The sequence below is a fragment of the Schistocerca gregaria genome, chromosome 8, assembly GCF_023897955.1.
Source record: "Schistocerca gregaria isolate iqSchGreg1 chromosome 8, iqSchGreg1.2, whole genome shotgun sequence".
Classification (NCBI taxonomy): Eukaryota; Metazoa; Arthropoda; class Insecta; order Orthoptera; family Acrididae; genus Schistocerca; species Schistocerca gregaria.
This window is the reverse complement of record NC_064927.1, coordinates 218764650-218784427: the sequence shown is the minus strand read 5'-3', so window position 1 is coordinate 218784427 and position 19778 is coordinate 218764650. Positions and strand designations below refer to the sequence as shown.

Below are 19778 nucleotides of genomic sequence, written 5' to 3'. Positions count from 1 at the left end.
GTAGGATTACCAGTAGTGTTGGTAACATTGAAAGGCATAGAAATACAAATGAATGTATAAGAGAGATACTCGGAACCGACGACTTCTTTAAGTTTTTTGTTTCTTTTGCACATATATAGAATCGTACATCATTCATTGTTACTCCATTATGTACTTCACATCCTTACAGAATACAAATTGCATTTTATAAGGAATAAAAATTAGTTGATTGTGTAACTTTTGTGCTTTTATCTAACGAAAGCAATTGCCACTCATGCAAGTACAGTTCACAAGCACAAATATTATTTGTTGTTGTTTTGTACTCAACAGAATGTTTTTCTTCGTGATCAAAGACAACTGTGTCCTGTTATTATTGACAAATGCGAAACTTGTTCAAGAACAACAGAAATATGTTTCCTTGAGGAAACTGCATTTTTTGTGTTATATGACAAAGACGTATTTTTTTGTTTTTCCTATCCATCCCTCCGCTTCATGCTACAAATCAATTTTCGTGTGAAACATATATTAAACATTGGCAATTTTATTTTTTCTGTAAATACTATTTATTTTTAAGCAGCAGAGAGGAGGATACCTATATAGAATTAAAATGTTCCAAAGGATATCCGGCCCTTTATATACTCTCACTCACTTTCCAGATACTTTCTCCGCTTATACTCTGCAGAGCCAAAGAAACTGTTACACCTGCCTAATATCGTGTAGGGCTCCCGCGAGCACGCAGAAGTGCCACAACACGACTAATGTCGGGAGGTACTGCTGGAGGGATTTGACACCATGGGTTCTGCAGGGCTGTCCATAAACCCGTAAGGTACGAGAGAGTGGAGATGTCTTCTGAACAGCACGTTGCAAGGCATCCCAGATATGCTCAATAATGTTCATGTCTGTGGAGTTTGGTGGCCGCGGAAGTGTTTAATCTTAGAAGAGTGTTCCTGGAGTCACTCTGCAGCAATTCTGGACATGTAGGGTGTCGCACTGTCCTGCTGGAATTGCCCAAGTCCGTCAGAATGCACAATGGACACGAAAAGATGCAGATGATCAGACAGGACGCTTAAGCACATGTCATCTGTCAGAGTCGTATCTAGACGTATCAGCGGTCCCATATCACTCCAACTGCACACGCTCAACACCATCACAGAGCCTCAAACAGGTTGAACAGACCCCTGCTGACATGCAGGGCCCATGGATTCATGAGGTTGCCTCCATACCCGTACACGTCCATCAGCTCGATAGAATTTGGAAGGACAGTCCTCCGACCAGCCAACATGTTCCAGTCATCAGCATTCCAATGCTGGTGTTGAGAGGCTTAGGCGAGGCGTAAAGCTTTGTGTCGTGAACTCATCAAGGGTACACGAGTGGGCCTTCGGCTTCGGAAGCCCATATCGATGATGTTTCGTTGAATGGTTCGCCGGTCTAAGGCGCTGCAGTCCTGGACTGTGCGGCTGGTCCCAGCGGAGGTTCGAATCCTCCCTCGGGCATGGGTGTGTGTGTTTGTCCTTAGGATAATTTAGGTTAAGTAGTGTGTAAGCTTAGGGACTGATGATCTTAGCCGTTGAGTCCCATAAGATTTCACACACATCTGAATATTTGAATGGTTCGCACGCTACACTTGTTGATGGTTCAGCTTTGCAATCTGCAGCAATTTGCGGAAGGGTTGCACTTCTGTCACGCAGAACGATTCTCTTCAGTCGTCGTTGGTCCCGTTCTTGCAGGATCTTTATCTGGCCGCAGAGACGTCGGAGATTTGATGTTTTACTGGATTCCTAATATTCACGGCACACTCGTGAAATGTTCGTACTCGAAGATCCCCACTTCATTACTACCTCCGAGATGCTGTGTCCCATCGCTCGTGCGCCGAGTTTAACACCACGTTAAAACTCGCTTAAATGTTGATAACCTGCCATTGTAGCAGCAGTAACCGGTCTAACAAGTGCGCCAGATGCTTGTTGTCTTTTAAAGGCATTGTCGACCACAGTGCCATATTCTATCTATGTACGTTTACAAAGTAGCGAGATGTGCTTGCGACCGGACGTACTAGCTTCTGATGTGACATGAACAATAAAATCGCCTCAGAAAGGTTGAAATAACGTTAAAGGACATCATATTGAGGCATCAGATGCATGAACTCTGTTTGGAATAAATGTACAAACAGTTACATAAATACTACTGTTTACAGAACAAAGGTTCGAGGTCAGGGAGATGTGAGACAATGGATCTACACCGCAGTAGAGGTCACGACACTCACCACCATACTTATGAGCCTGTGGCGAGAGGTGGGGTACCGTTTCAGTATCTGTCGAGCTGTATACACTGTCGGATTATAAATCTTAATATGTACTGAAACATATTTCTGTATACTTCTACCCCGGAAAAAATGAGACAGACAGAAAACGCTAAGTGCTTAAGCAGGAATGGTTAGAGGGCAAAGATAAGTTGTAGAGGTATCTATAATTAAGTGATAGATACATGCCACCTACATGAAAAATTAAAGAGGCCTTTGGAGAAAAGAGGAGCAGCTATATGAACATCAACTGTTAAGATGACAAGCCAGTACTAGGAAGAAGAGGAAACAGAAAGATTGGAGAAATGTATAAAGATTCTCTATAAGGGAAATAAACTTGAGGACGATATTATAGAAAGAGAAAAAGAAGCTGGTGAAGATGAGTAGGGAGATGCGATACTGCGAGACTAATTGACAGCACTTATCGAAGTTGAATAGACGATATATCCTCATAGTTATTGAGATCCTTGAGTGAGTCAAACCAATCCAACTGCTGTGCAAGGTATATGCGACATAGCCACAGAATTAAGGAAGGATAGAGCGGAGAAACTGGTGGAGGCCGAACTGGGGGAAGATGAGTTTGGGTATTTTAGAGGAACAGACAAGGCAATACTGCCCCTACGAATTATCCTTGAAGATGGGCTCAAGAAAGGCAAACCTAAGTTTATAGCAATTTTGGATTCAGAGAAAACTTTTATCGATGTAGAATGAGCTACACTTTTTGAAATTTTGAAGGTAGCAGGGATAAAATAAAGGGAACGGAAGAATATTTACAGAACACAGACTACAGATTATAAAATGAACATCAACAAAAGTAAAACAAGGGTGGTGGAACGTAATGCAATTACATCAGGCGATGCTGATGGAGTTACGACGAGACCACATGACAATAGGTATTTTATAATTTTTAATGTTTATGGTACGTGAAGTTCAGAAGTGAAATACCGAAGTCCCAACGCAGTTTTATACAACTCCCAGACATTATCGAGAAAACTGACTCTGAAAATTTCCGGTCGTCTTTAATTCAATAATTCAACACCGTCTTGGTTGACAGGTCATATGACTCTGTGCTAGAATGCTCTTCTGCAACGTGGGCAACCTAGGTTCAATCCCTTACCGATTCAAATTTTTCAAAACTGGTCGAGAATTTCCGTGAAGCGTTCAATATATAAAAGTGAAAAAATTAATTTGTGTTCTTTTTTATTTAAACGATCTTTATTACCAGTAACTACCTTTTGCAATAGATCGAGAATTAAGAATTTATATTTTGTCTGCTGTTTGTAATTACAAAAGGGAAGACTTATGTTTTATAAAAATAAGAATGAGATATGTGTTAATTAACAAACATCCGATGAGCAGGTATTAAATCCGAACGGAAAACAAAAAAAGAATAATTACCGAAGCGAGGCTATAACTAGCGGTTACTAGTCTCAAGAGTTATCTATTTTTTTTCATTTTTTCCAATTTTATACTTCACGAAAAATCTCACACAACTTGCATAGTTGTTCAAAAAGTTGTATGCGTTGGTAATTGAAGCTAAGCCGCTCACTTTGCAGGCGAGAATTCTACTACAGAGCCGTGTGGTCCGGTGTCAAAATTGGCCGTCAATTACTGAACTGAGGATGCTCGAAAAATTTCATATTAAGTCTTCTCTAGAATTTTTACAGTCAGATTGAATGCTTTAGTCATACTGATATTCCACCTCCTAACTTCTTGTATTATAAATATAAACAAATTACAAAACTCCAATTTCCACGAAGTCTCCTTGCAAGTTAGAGAAATGAGATATTAAGAGTCGTAAGTGAGTGTTGTCTGAAAAGAAGATTTTGCTTACGTCTAATATCAATGTAAGTTTTAGAAAGCCTTTTCTTAATGTATTTGTCTGGTGTGTAGCCTTGTACGGAACTGAAATGGAGATCGAATAACTAATGAGGAGGTACTGAATCTAACTGGGGAAAAAAGAAATTTACATTCTAACGTAAATAAGGAAGGACTCGGTTGATAGAACAGATCCTCAGGCATCAAGGAATTGTCGATTTGGTGGTGGAAGGAAGAATGTGGCGTAAAAATTGTAGAGGGAAACCAAGGCTTGAATACAGCAAGGAGGTTAAAATGGATGTGGGTTGCGGTAGTTATGAAGAGGCTTGCATAGGATATACTAGCATGCAGAGGTGCATCAACCAAGTCTTAAGACTGAAAAGCACGACAATACAAGGAGTGTGAGCACACCGATGAAACAAGAAGTGCCTGTGGGATTTGTCAAGTTTCTTATGCAAACACGCATATTATTGAAGGTGAGAAAGGGTATTGTAAGTTAAGTAGCTCACCCAGCAAATTGCACTGTTCACTGTATATGCATCGCCACAGGTAACTAACATGAACTTTCCATTGCACGGTATGATGTCTACAGTAGTTGTATCAATTCACTTTGCTTGACGTAGTGCATCTGGCCTCTATTACTGGTGTAATTCAAACCATGTAATTCAAACCACGTACGAAATATACATTCTTCACCTTTTCTGCGAGATGTCACAACAATTCCAACTGCCCAGGGATAAGGCAATTCGTATATTATTGAGTTGTTTCATAAGTTCGTACGTTTTGCTCACGCGTTCTACATATAGCGTCTGCAAACACTGCACCCGCCGTGCCTCCTAGGGTAACTCAGTTACCTAACTGCCCCTACTACATAGAGGTCGACAAACTGACGCGCCATATGCTATGTCAGTGTGTGTGTGTGTGTGTGTGTGTGTGTGTGTGTGTGTGTGTGTGTGTGCGTGCGTGCCTGGAGTTTTATGGAACAGCGTGAATGTGTATTTACAGGCTGAGGAAAGCAAGAAGAAACATCTCTGACATCATATGCTGTGCTACTGTCGTAAAGGGAAAATCGCCTCACAATGCCGGCAGGCGATTTGTGCCCTATATGGGGACTATGCAGTGACGGCTCGAGCATGTCAGAAGTGGTTTAGCCGATTTAGAGCTGGGAATTTCGGTGTAATAGACAAACTTCGATCTGGGCGGTCAGCGGTTATGGATGTGGTACGATTTAATGACATGATAGTCAACCATCCACAAATATCAACGCAGGTGTTGTCATTGGAGCTCAGTGTGGCTCATGTTTCTGTAGCCAGGAACTTGGAGAAGCTGTGTTACGTAAATATTCGCGGTGCATGGGTTCCTCATGAACTGCATCAAGCGAATTTGATTCAGCACGTGTCCATCTGTGACTCGTTATTGAGATGTAATCAGAATGCTCCTTCCTTGAAACGGCTGTTATCTAGAGATGAGAAGTGGATGGTCTACAAACCTTGGTGGCAGAAAGGGCAGTCACCAGTATCGGTTCCTAAACCAGGACTGCATTCAAGAAAGGTTCTGCTGTGCATCTGGTGGGACTGCAGTAGCGTCCTGTATTATGAACTTCTTCCCAATGAGACTCTCGCTTTGGAAAAGTACAGTTCGCAGTTAGATCGTCTCAATGCAGCCATTTATGAGAAACTACCGGATATGGGACACGGTATCCTCTTTTGCCATGACAACGCCAGACGACGTACCTCAATGTTTACCCATAAAAATTTTTTTTTAGAGAGGGATGTGTTACCCTAACCGCCGTATTCACCAGACATTGCCCCTTCCGACTGTCATCAGTTTCGTTCTCGTCAGAAATTGCTGTATGGCAAACGCTTCACCTCCTTGGAGGGCTGAAGACTGAACCCCAAACAGTTCATCAAACTGAAAACACCCACATTTTGGAAGACTAGCGTTTATAATCTTCCAGATAAATGGAAATATATTGAAAATAATGGAGTATACTGCAGAAAATAAATAGTTTCTTTACAAAAAAAGCGGAAGACTTATTCAGTTATATTGTGCATGACCCTGCGTGTGAAATGTGTAAGCAGACGGGTCGACAACCAGTCCTTCGTAGCTGTGCTGCGGGGAGCCGCATTACCAGGCGTTGTTAGTGATTGAACTGTACCGAAAAGCGAACTAACTTATGAGACAAATCAGTACTTTCTCTCTATGCAGAATTGAATCTGTGCTAGTGGAGAACGTTATATACCTCAATCTGGCAGAGTGGTGTTGAGTAGGTATCGATTACCAGGAGACAGCCAGTGCAGCTCGCAGCTCGGCTGTTATGCAAGGAAGCGCATTCTCGTTTACTGCCTAGCAACAGACGCGACACTTTACGTAATGCAGTTACGTTGTATGTCAGTAGAATGAGCAAGCTATACGGTGATACTTGGAATGGATGAGAGGCAGATTTTTCCTGAGATTTGTACGGTGATGCAGTGCGAAAGAAACTCAGATGACGCCCAGTAGCTGGGATTCGCCTCTTTTATTCTGAAGCCTTGTGGGACCGCTGGGTGACGATTCAGGATTTGGGTTTCTTTTCTCAGTTTGTTCCTCAAGATATCCTCTACATCTCCATTTAGTTTTTCGATATCGTTTGGTACCAGAAACTTCACCGACAAAATCTGGAAGGTGATTCAGAGATATTTTCTAAGTATAAGTAACACATAGTCTTCGATGGCTCCCTACAAAGTAATTGCGTTTTATTTCTTTTGTTACCCCCTCCTTACCATGTCTATTCCACGGAAAATAACATATAATTTTTTTTATTTTTGGCTCAGTCGCTCACTTGTGATATATTCATAACCAGTTTCTGCCTTCGAAAGCCATCTTCAGATGATACAATAGAGTATAAATTAAGACCTGTAACAAGTGTAATTATTTTCCCTAGATATACGAGGGTTGTCCAGAAAGTAGGTTCCGATCGGTTGCTAAATGGAAACCACAGTGAAAATCAGAAACATTATATTTGCAAGAGTTAGCTACACTTTACAGATACTTCTCTACATAGTCGCCGCTCCAACTTAGACATTTGTCGGAGCGTTATACCAAATTTCCAACACCATCGTCATAGAAGGCAGCCGCCTGTGCTTTCCGATAATACTCTACGCTAGTCTATAGCGCGTAGCCTGCGCCCAAGTGTGGTCTTCGTATCTAGCGTTTCAAGAGCCACGCAGATTGCGCTGAGAATTGCCATCAAGACGGAAGTGCGTGGCAGTTAAGTTACGTGGGCTGCATTCATTAAGGCGATGCCTCTCAGTGGGCCCTCCAACTTGACGGGAGTCATCGTTGTTCTAGGCACATTTACTCACGCACAGTGCGCTCACAACTGAAAAGATCGTCTTGATGCGATCGACGGTCATGCCACAGACAGTACTCAACACATCTGTGGAAAGCTTCATCGGATTTTCACTGTGTTGTCCATTTCGTGACCGATCGGGACTTACTTTCTGGAAAACCCTCGTACTTGTGAGTTTAGTGAAGTGCTATTAACGTGCATATGGTTCATATCTATGAGCAGAATTTGATGAGCAAGCGTTCATACACAAAACCAGAAGTGAGGGACTTATATACATACAACCAAGCTTACTTTTACTCACCTACTCTTTGCGCTAGACGCGCGTGTGTACTGTAAGTCAATCTTTAACCGCAAAAACAATGAAATATGACCATTATTAAAGTAACATTTCCGTCAACTATTCTTCAAATACGAATGTAAACACAGATAGTAAAACAATAAGATCTGTTTAGAATAAAGTTAGGTCTTTACAATCCTTCCGGTATTTTTTTTCGGTGCTGGATCAAGAGTCCAGGAAGCAGCGACTAACTCAGCTAACTAAATTGTTGTAAATATTGAAATATGCATTAGTTGCGAACTCGCTTCTTTTACTGAAGCGTTTTCCGGTTCTTTGCTTTTCGTGACTTTGCTTTCCAGACTGAGTCTGCGCTTTCTAACATCACGCAGGACTGGATCCCTGGAACCCAGGTGCTTACACGTACGGCTAAATCCACACCGACGTGTGTGCTTGACTTGATGAAGTCGATGGGCTCCACAGATGCACGTGCGACGCTGTGAACGATCTGGTGAAGTCACAAGTTCAACATTTGTTATCCGCTTTTTGAAATATTTCCCGACATTTTCGGCTGCAAGTGTCTTATATTAAGTAACTCGTGTCAGTGCCATCTACGTCGCTTTGGGGGTTTCTAAATGTTACTAAGGAACACGCTGCATATTATTCCAGCTCCGCAATCTGCATTATTTTATCAGCGCCACACATTCGGCCGCCGTCAAATCCTCCGCGCCATTCGTCGGTCAAGTGTGTGACTAAGTTATTACAGCCTCGTCGGACAGCATCAGCAACTAGGCGAATCCAGTGGTCTACGAGTCTTCAGCTAGAATTGATGGTTCCGTGCTTCGAACGGAATCTGCCGAGAGACTCCCACCCAGTAAGTGCCACCACATGACAATCTAGACAGTCTCGAAAGGTCCTGGGTTCAACTTGGACCGCCTTGCACGTTACCGCCAGCCGCCACGGGCCACATGCACTGTGAAATCGCTGATTGGCTCTAAGGCTTCCATCCAGTCACATGATGACCAGAATGGTGCGACAATTGAACATAGCAAACGAAAGTCGAAGTTTTAAATTCCATTTTCAAGAAATCATTCACGCAGGACAATCGTAAAACATACCATTGTTTGGCCATCGAACGTACTACTTTATGGACGACGTAGTAATAAGCATCTCCTGCGTAGAAAAACAACTGAGTCAGCTGTAAACAAATAAGTCATCAGGTCCGGATGGAATCCCAATTCGGTTTTTCAAAGAGTTCAAATGGCTCTGAGCACTATGGGACTTAACATCTGAGGTCATCAGTCCCCTAGACTTAGAACTACTTGAACCTAACTAACCTAAGGGCATCAAACACATCGATGCCCGAGGCAGGATTCGAACCTGCGACCGTAGTAGCAGCGCAGTTCCGGACTGAAGCGCCTAGAACCGCTCGGCCACAACGGCTGGCTATTTCAAAGAGTACTCTACGGCATTGGTCCCTGGCACTTATTGCGATCTCTTGTTCATCTCCGAGTCCCAAGCGACTAGAAACAATCGCAGGTGACTCCATGTGGGCAAAAGAAAGGACTCGCAAAATTACAGACCAATATCCCTAAAATCGCTTTGCTGCAGAATCCTTTACCATATTCTCAGTCCGAATGTAATAAATTTTCTTGAGACCGAAAATCATATGTCCACGAATCAGCATGATTTTAGAAAGCATCACTCGTGTGAGACACAGCTTGCCCTTTCCTCACACGATATATTAAGAACTATGGATTAACAAAAACAGGCAGATTCCATATGTCTAGATTTCCGGAAAGCGTTTGACATTGTGCTCCTTTGCAGGCTTCAAAGAAGGTACGAAGAGATTGAATTGATTCCCAGATATGTGAGTGGTTCGAAGACTCCTTAAGCTATAGAACCCAGTACGTTATCTTCGATGACGTGTGTTCACCAGAGACAAGGGTATAGTTAGGAGTGCCCCAGGGAAGTGTGATAGGATCGCTATTAAACAATAAGATCTGTTTAGAATAAACTGAGGTCTTTACAATCCTTACGGTATTTTATGACTTGGCGGAGAGGATGGGCAGCGATTTGCTGTGTGTCGATGATGCTGTGGTGTAAGGTTAGGTGTCGAAGTAGATTAACTGCAGGAGGATCAAGATGACTTAAACAGAATGTAATCTCTAGCTCTAAATGTAGAAAAATGGAAGTTAATGTGGATGAATAGGAAAAACAAACCCTTAATGTTCGGATACAGCATTAGTTGTTCAAATGTGTGTGAAATCTTATGGGACTTAACTGCTAAGGTCATCACTCCCTAAGCTTACACACTACTCAACCTAAATTTTCCTAAGGAGAAACACACACACCCAAGCCCGAGGGAGGACTCGAACCTCCGTTGGGACCAGTCGCACAGTCCATGACTGCAGCGCCTTAGACTGCTCGGCTAATCCAGCGCGGCTCTGCATTAGTAGTGTCCTGCTTGGCGCATTTGCGTCGTTTAAATATCTGGGCGTAGCGTTGCACAACGGTATGAAATGGAACGTGAATGTGAGGATTGTGGTAGCAAAGACGAATGGTCGACTTCGATTTATTGGGAGAATTATAGGACAGTGTGGCTCGTTTGTAGAGGAGACCGAATATAAGACACTACCTATTCTTGAGTACTGCTCGAGTGTTTGGGATCCGTATGAGGTCGGGTTAACTGAAGACATCGAAGCAATTTAGAGGCGGGCTGCTAGATTTGTTACTGCTAGGTTCGAACAACATACAAGTGTTACGGAAATGCTTCGGAAACTCAAATGGAAATCCCCCGAGGGAAGGTGGCGTTCTTTTCGAGGAACACTATTGAGAAAATTCAGAGAACCGGCGTTTCAAGCTGACTGGAGAAGATTCTGTTGTCTCCAAGATACATTGCGCGCAAGGATCACGAAGAGAAGATCGATAAATTAGGTATGTAGACAGTTGTTTTTTCTTCGCTCTACACGAATGGAACAAGAAAGGAAATGACCGGCAGTGGTAAGGGGCTAATCTCCACCATGCTCCGTAAGGTGGATTGCGGAGTATCGATCTAGATGTGTATGTGTATTACGCGTAGATTAATTTAGCAGGAAAGACTCTCTGCGGTGCGGAGCTGACACTCTACCTGCGTCAGCGAAGACGCTGTCATCGCCAGCTGCCGTTAGGCTGCCACAGCATTCCGTTGCGTCACCCGCTGTTACTAGCCACAGCTGTCGACCTGTTGTATGGGAGCGTCGAATAAAAATGAATGTTGTAGTTCAATAAGCATTCTTGATTGACATTCGCTGCAATAATGGAAGTCATATTAAACATGTCCTAAGTTTTTATAACTCCGTGGTAGTTTTAGTCTTATAGCAGGGGATCTTAGTGGCCGCGAAATACCTATTGAGCAATTATAGCGTTTAACGTTGTCTGCTTGCCACTGAGGTGCAAATTGGCTGCGAATCCATAAATATAGGGTGGCTCAAAAGATTGGGAAATTTTGGAACGGGTTGTAGCAAAGCTGCGAGGCATGTTGCGTCCAGTGACATACAGAATACTGCTCACAATGTCCTACCATTTAGTAAACAGGAGCAATGGAACGGTGTGCAGCCTGCCTTTTGCGGTAAAAGCCTCTTATAAGAATGGGAGTGTGGAGATCACGCGTCATGAATTTCGTCGCCATTTCAACGTCGGACGGCAGGCTCGTGTTCGCTCAGAACATGCAGTCGACATATATGTCCGCAGTTTTGAAACAGCGGGATCTGCATTGAAGAACCAGTCTGTAGGTTGACCCCGAACCGTTCGTACAAGAGACAATGTCGAGGCTGTGTGAACTACTTACGTAAGAAGCCCACTGCGCTCTATTCGACGTCACACAGAGCCGCTACAGTTGCATGGTTCGAGTGTTCAGCGAATACTGAAGATGGAATTAAATTGCTATCCGTACAAGCTGCAGACGGTTCAGCGACTTCAATCTAACGATCTCCTAATGCGTAAACTATATGATGAGCACACTTTAGCAAAGGTGCAGGACAATGACAGTTCCATTAATAACCTGTGGACTTCCACCTCGGTAGCTTTGTCAATAGACAGAATTTTCGCTACTGGCCTCAGTAAAATCTACGTGAGTTGCAGAGCAGCAAGGTTGATTTACGGGGCATCATATCATCGAGCGTCTTTGTGGGAAAGGAAAGCTTTTTGGCCATTTTTCCGCCAGGTGTCGGTTTCCATCTGACGGAGCAACGGCACATTCGCACCGATGTCGATGGTAACCGTGCGACGGTCATTTGCTAACCGTGTCATTTCAAGACACGGTGACAGTGCATGACTCCCAAGATCGCCTGACCTGACAGCGTGTGATTCCTTCTTGTGGGGACTCGTTAAGAGCGTGGCTTACTGTGCTCGACCTGTTGCCGTGGAGGAGTATGAAGCAAAAATACCAGAGGATGTGTTAGATCGAGCCATGCATAACGTTCTTATCAGGTTGCCGGAATGAATGCACCGAGGGGAACTCATCTGTCGAATGTGATATTCAAGAAACAAAAATGGTTGTGACATTCAAAGACGGCGTTGTCTGTATTATCCACTGATATGAATAAATACCTGTACGTATAAAATACTGTGCTCATCCATTAATTTCCATTCAAAAATTTCCCTTCGTTTTTAGTGACCCTGTAATAAGTGAAGTTTTAGCCCTGGATTTTGTTTCAAAGATTAAAAGCGCAACGGAAATCTAGGTAATATGTCCCATTGCGACCGATCAGGGATTACACTCCACTATAGCGGTAGTTCTCTGTTACAGGTTATGTGTGATTACAGTTCACAGTCGGAGGGAAGGCGTGAGCGTCGTGGTGAAATTTAAGGAACAAAATAACTACATGCAAAACATTTATTCAAAGATATGGAGCGTACTCCAGAATAGTACGTAACGTGCAACACTTATGAAATCCTGACACTCTTTTTCCTTACAAATAGACTGCAATAACGTAGCTATCATTATTATTCATCAAGGCTTAAGTTGGCTAAGGAATTCAAAATAGACGCAAAATTGTTCACAGACAAAGATTCAAACTCACAGAGTAATTGGAAGGAAAGTTCACAATCTTCTAATAACGACTTGTGTCTTGCAGCAAAACAGTATCGTGAAAAATAACTTGGTGCCCAATGCACGGGGTGAACTGCGACCGACTAAAGAACAAGTTCGGTTTCGCCTGAATTTAAGTTAAACTTTTGCAGATATATGTTACTCGAGGATCCTGGTCTGGTCCTAACGATCGTGGTTAATCGTTTCAGAGAAACCTAACTCAAAACCAAACTGGCTTCCAATCGAAAATAGCAGTTCAGGTGCGCACAGAAGCAACACTTCTGATTTAGGGATCAGGTACTGTGTGCTGTGAGTGGTCTCGTCCGCGCCCGCTGTAACTCCTGTCCAAAAACCAAACTGCATCACCTACGTGTGTAGAGAGCGTACATACTTGGTGGAGATGCGTTGACACATCACCAAGATGAGTTTGCCAGTATTGGCAACTGTCTCCTACAGTCAGAAAACAGGTGAGGCAATTGCTGGTTCCTTCGCCTTATAATTTTCCACTCACTTTGTCGTCCAGCATTCGAACGAAAACGTTCATGTAGTGCGCTCTGAGATAACGAATCGCAAGAGCCTCTGCTACGAAAATCCGTGAGGATAAAGTCCCACATCCGTCACATTGGCGCTTCAAGCGGCTTTGAAATTTCGACTGCCGTGCCCAGGCTTCCACTGCTAAGTTAAACCAAGAATTTTTACCTGAATTGATCCAGTCACATAGGTTTTTAATTACACAGGCATTTATTATATCCAGCGATCATCCATGTTTAAAGCTGATTAATACACGTGCTGTGCTGAATATAAAATGTAGCAAAGTTGCGAACAAAACAAATTCAATTTTGGCTCCCAGCGTGATCTCCCTCTCGGCCATGAGAAATATGAGAAAACCTAGGCAGAGACAAGATGTTCTGCCTACTAGATCAAATCACGAAACTATAAATCCACGAAGCTACACTGTCAGAAAATATTAGTACATCCTCTTAGCGGTTTCGAATTCACTCAATATTTATTGTTGCAACAGTGCATATACCCCACACGGAATGATTACATTTACAGATCAATAGCACATGCGGTTCTGAGGTACCAGGTATCGACCCATGCTGAAACACCCATATTAGGACGTGGTGTAGCCTCCACGGGCGGCAATGCGGGCTTTGACTCTCGCACCCAATCGATCTTACTGATGGCGAATGCTGTCCTTGGGTACATTATGCCACACCTACTCGACCTGTTCACGTAGTTCAGTAACAGTTGTTGGTTGACGATTCACACGAGTCACTTCTCCTTCCATCATATCCCACACGTGCTCGATTGGAGAAACGTCCGTAGATCGTGCTGACCAGGTAAATCGCTTGCTGCACATCTTTCAAAGCACGTTTGAGTTTCGCGGACAGTGTGTGGGCGAGCATTATCCTTTGGAACAACACATCACCTTGCCGTTGCAAGAACGGCAAAAGAACGTGTCTAATAACGTTTTGCATGTACCGAGCGCTGGTTAGTGCTCCCTCTATGAACGAAAGTTGTAGCTTATCGCACTCCAGACCATAAAACCTGCAATGTTTCTTGGTCGAACGCATTCTAAGACTCAGTCTTTTTAGATCTACCTCGTACACGCAGACGACCATCACTTGCCTGCAGGCAGAATCTGCTTCCATCGGTGAAGACCACTGCGCGTCATTCCATCTTCCAAATGGTCCTCTGACGCTGCCAGTTGAGCCGTGCACGCCTATACTGTGGCATGAATGGAAGAAGGGCTAGATGCGTGCGTGCCCAGTCCTGTTGCTAATAACCGGTTCCCAAAGTGCATGTTGACACGTCTGAGTTCACTAGCCCTCTCATTTGTGCTGTCATAGCTATACGACCTGCCACTGCTTTCCTTACGATACGACTGGCGTCTGTGCTGCGTCGTCGTCCGAAACCTCATACACAGGTGTGAGAAGGTTCACGTGACCACTAAGACCAGGGTCGTTGCACAACTGCCGCCGAACGTCCAAAGTGTGTGGAAATTATCAGAAAAGACCGTCCTGCCACTCATAAGGCCACAATTTGACCCCTTTCAAACTCGCTCAGTTGGCGTAGAAAGCATGATTGCGTCTCTGTGGCATGGTTTCCTGCCTGCTTCATAAGTTTGCACCACACTGAGCCTTTTGGATGTGAGCAACCCTATAAAGGGATAGACGCAGATGGTGCTTTGGTAGCTATGCCATTACGTTATCTGTTGACGGGCAACGTCCATACCATTATCAGTATATGTACTGGCCTCCAGGTGACATGCAGTCATCTGAATAAACCCGATGTCGTCTACCCAGGTGTACTAATTTTTTCCGTCAGTGTATATTAGGGGTAGCACGCTGCCTTTCATAGCCGCAGCTTGCCGCATATACCACCGTGGAGTCTGAAGTGGGCACCCTGCAACACTGTCTCTTCACGTGGCTGTAATACAATAAATGCAAGGGAAGCGGCATATTACGCTGCAGTACTACCATGTAGGCGTCCTATCGTTTTGGCTTATAGTTGCCCCGTTAAGCTGTCGAGTGGAAAATTTTTCGTGAACACAGTTTTGAATTTCTTAGGCAAACTAATATAAACCGTGTGTCCTCTATTAAAAATTGTTAAAGCAGACCAGTAGCCTGTGGCAGGTGGTGACAACTCGAACACTGCATACAACAATTCGGTATGATTGAACGTACTGCAAACCGGATGCCCCAGAGAGCGATAATTCGTGCTTATGTCTAAAAGTAATTATCTGTTAATACAGGGCGTCCCACGGGGAACGATAAATATTCAGGAATAGAACATGAACGATAGTTCGGTTCTAAAATGCATACCTTAACAGCTATGAGAACTTGCTCAGTTTTGATACTGTGGAACACATTCTTCTACTTAACAAGAGCCCATACCTCTTAAGGTAAGCATTTTAGGGCTCAAAGCTCCTAGACAATTTTTTCGTGTTTTGGCTCATACTACGGCCTCCAAAAACATGGAAAGGAAAGATCTTGCAATACAAAGGATTTGTTTTATAGTATGGGGGATGACGAAGTGGTCACAGCTCTTAAGATATGCAGTTTGGAGCCTATGTCTGCTAGACGTTATTCTTCGAATGATCGTTCCTGTAAAATCTCTGTATTTGACTATTCCTCCTGGGACACCCTGTGTTTCCTAGAAGTTGATATTCCGAACGGAGCTGAGATGATGTAAAAATTTCTTCTGTATACAAATTCTACTGTATTCACCAAAAAGAAAATATAGTTTAACAAAAGTTGCGTTTAATACAAAGAAAAAGCGAATAAGTAAGCAAGAATAAACCTTTGGAGAGATTAAGTAAACTCTTAATAACGAAATATAATTGGTATCAAACGTGAATGTGGCAGGAAGAGAAGCCCTTTTCCACTGAAAGTAGTAGTAGTTGTTGAGACGGCTTGCTTCCACGCAGTAACTATGCAGCCTGGTCACAGAGCCGAGTAGGTTTAAACAATACTACGGCAAAAATGATGGCAGTGCATATTAGCAAACATTTAGTAAATGACTTTGTTGCTGTTTTGTGGTCTTCAGTCCAAAGACATTTGATGCAGCTCTCCATGCTACTATATCCTGTGCGAGCTTCATCTCCGAATAACTACTGCAAGAGAGTGAAGAAGAAAACCACTGAGATTTTACGCCAGTCTCTGTCTAAAGAAATTGTCAATTCGCTTCAACCACGATCTGCTGCACCACGAAGGCTCTACGGCTTACCAATGGTTCACAAACGGGATGTTTCTCTACGTACTATTGTAAGCAACATACTTACACGAACGTACGAGGTGGCCAAACATCTAACGGCAGTATTAAGCCCCTACGTCGGTAAATGTCAGCACCACACCAGGAGGTGCGAGAACTACGCCTCCGTGGACAGGACCTTACGGTGAGGTTTGTGTGGTATTCCTCCACAGGAAAGTCCCACTTGCTGATTCCCTCAAGTTTATCAGGGAGAAATTCAACGGATGGAAGCTAATCTTTTCGAATTTGATGTCACATTAACACTCTTCCTCTTCATTGGGGACAGTTTTGAACGAACAGATGGCGTGCCATTGCGTGTCCTCTGTAATAAGCTGAGGCAAATTGTTTGTAGAGAGCTTCGAAGATAAATCTCTGGAAATAGCTGCACTGAAATCTACATGCTTTTCCAGATATGTCGATGACACTTTTGTGGTATGACCACTTGAGAGTGGAAAACTTCAGGAGCATCCTTTTTCGACGTCTTAGCCAAGCTCAGAACGGACGGCGCTATAGGACAGAGAGTGTACAGGAAAGCCACGCACACTGATTTGTATCTCTACGTTGCCTGCTGTCATCATCCTTCACAGTAATCCTTCACAGTGAGAGGCTGTGCTAAGCACACTGGTACCCAGGGCCCGCGCAATAGCGGAAGAACGAAGCCTAGAAAAGAAACTTCATCGCCTTAAGCACGTTTTCAAGAAAAACGGGTACGATGAGAGACAAATCCGACGTGCTTTCAGGCAAGGTACGCTGAAGAAATATCCTGTTACTTACCCGAAAACAGTGCAAACTCGCGTGTTGATCGAATCTATCGGCAACAAATCTAACAGCCCATCTCTGAAATGCTTCGACGTCTTCCTGACATGGTGGGGATCCCAAACACTTGACCAGTATTTAACATTGACTCGCACCATTGTTCTATATGCGGTCTCCTTCATAGATGAGCTACACTTCCGTAAAGTTCTCCCAACAAATCGAAGTCGACCATCCGCCTTCCCTGCTACCGTCCTTACATACTCGTGCCACTATCGCAACTTTAGGACCAGCAAGCAACACATTACTAATGCTGTATTCGTATATTACAGGATTGTTTTTCCTACTCATTCCCATTAACTGACATTTTACATACAATAAATTTCCTTTACTTTACGTCTGTAAAAACAATTTTTTTGTCATCAGACTACCAGTTTCGGTCTGTAATGACCATCTTCAGATCTGCTTTATAGAAACATGTTACACTTTAGTGCAGTCACTGTGGCATCATCAAATGTTAAACGCAAAATTAGCACTAGCATCGTCAAATATATATAAATAGCAGCGTATGCAAGAACCATCTTGTCTTGAGTTCTGCTGACATTACAGGTACCTGCCGCCATTTGTGTCTCCATCTGATACTGTTCTAGACCGACTGCTTCGCAGTTTGTTATCATCCCCTTTTAATTTCATTCTGAATTTTTATGTTGTCATATTTTTAAACTGTCATTCTTGTCACTGCTTTGATGTGGTCCGGCAATAATGCACATCGTCATCTGGGAGTCTCACTTGCAACCTACGCCCGCAATTACGTGTTGGATGTTTTCCAATCATTGTCTTCGCCTTTAGTTTTCAATCTGTACAACTGCCTCTACCACCATGGAAGCTGTTACCTTATGTCTCAACACATGTGCTATAATCCTGTCCCTCCTTCTTTTGCGGATTCTTCGGAGAGCCTGCTCATTCCTTATCTTATGACGTGGTCCTAATTTTCAACATCATTTTTTAGCACCACATCCCAAACACTGTGATTCTTTTCTTATTCAGTTTTTTCCACAGTCTGTGATTGGTTACTATACAATGCTATGATCCAAACGTACATTCTCAGAAACTACTTCCTGAAACTGAAGCCTACTCTAGCTACTAAGTAGACTATCTTAGTCAGAAATGCCTTCTTTACCTGTGCAAGCTTGTTATAATGTCATTCTTGCTTCGTTAGTCATGTGCTATTTTGCTTCCAACGTATCAAATTTCACTTCGTGTACTTCGCAGTCATCTTCTCGATATTAAGTTTTTTGTTACTTTCTTTTGCTGCTTCTAATTACTTTTGTCTTTCTTCGGCTTACTCTCAGACCACATTCTGTACTCATTAGACTCTTAATTCCATTAAACAGATACTGTAATTCTCCTTCATATGAGATTCTGCTGCACATTACCGCTATCCACAAGCTCCACCACTGCCAAAAGAGCATTAGATCTACTTAGCCCAGAATCCCGCAGTAAATGCGCAAAGGAAATCAAATATTCTTTTGGCAGTGGAGGTGCCTGAGGATGGCGGTAACGTGCCATAGAAACTAGTTGTGTGATAGAATGAAAACATTCTCAAGATCCAGCTGTGGTGCTAGTAAGATGGACATCCATAAATTAAATTCTCCTTCATTTTCACTGATGATAGTAATGTTATAAGTGAATCTTAACACTGATATCCATTTAACTTTGAAGTGTCCATGGCTCGTGGTTTTGCGGTAGCGTTCTCGCTTCCCGCAGGTGGGGTCCCGGGTTCAGTTCCCGCTGGGGTCAGGGATTTTCTCTGCCTCGAGATGACTGGGTGTGTGCTTCTCATCATCATTTCATCCTCATTCACTCGCAAGTCGCCGTAGTGGCGTTAAAGAAATTGTGGAGCGGCGGTCAAACCGCCCCGTGAGGGGTCTCCCGGCCACCAATGCCATACGCTCATTATTATTATTACCTTTAAAGTTAATCCCACTCCTGACATTCTGTTTTATTTCTGTCATTGCTTCTTCTGTGTATAGATTGAGAAGTAGCGAACAAAGCTTATATCCCTGTGTTATCTTTGGATTCTACTGTGTTGTGTTACACTTGTGTTTGGGAAATGTAAGTGAGCTGAAGAGTTGTTCATATAATTCGATTTAGTGTTGTACAGTTTCTGGCACTTCTAAGATTTCGAAACTGCTGGGATCAGTGAAGGATAATTTGTTATTCCGGAGGGGGGGGGGGGGGGGGGCAGGCGTGGATCTACAAAATACCTTGCCTATGTGGTATGGCCTATATAGGACAAACAACACACACAGTGGAAGAATGTTGCACATAACATAAACGTTGAACTGCCTTCTGCAACCCAGCAAGTCTGCAGTTGCGGAACATTGTATCTTCAACGGACATTCAATGGGGTATGAGAAAGCATTAATTGTCGCCACAGCAACGTCATTTTTGGACTCCACTGGAAAAGAATCCGTTGAAATACGCATCGCGGAAAATC

At 43.2% G+C, this 19778-nt stretch overlaps 1 protein-coding gene across 1 annotated transcript in view; it reads right to left on the bottom strand.

The window, feature by feature from the left end:
- LOC126283934 (synaptotagmin-7-like) overlaps positions 1-19778 on the bottom strand; it is a 451578-nt gene that overhangs the window by 303064 nt on the left and 128736 nt on the right. The window lies entirely within an intron of this gene.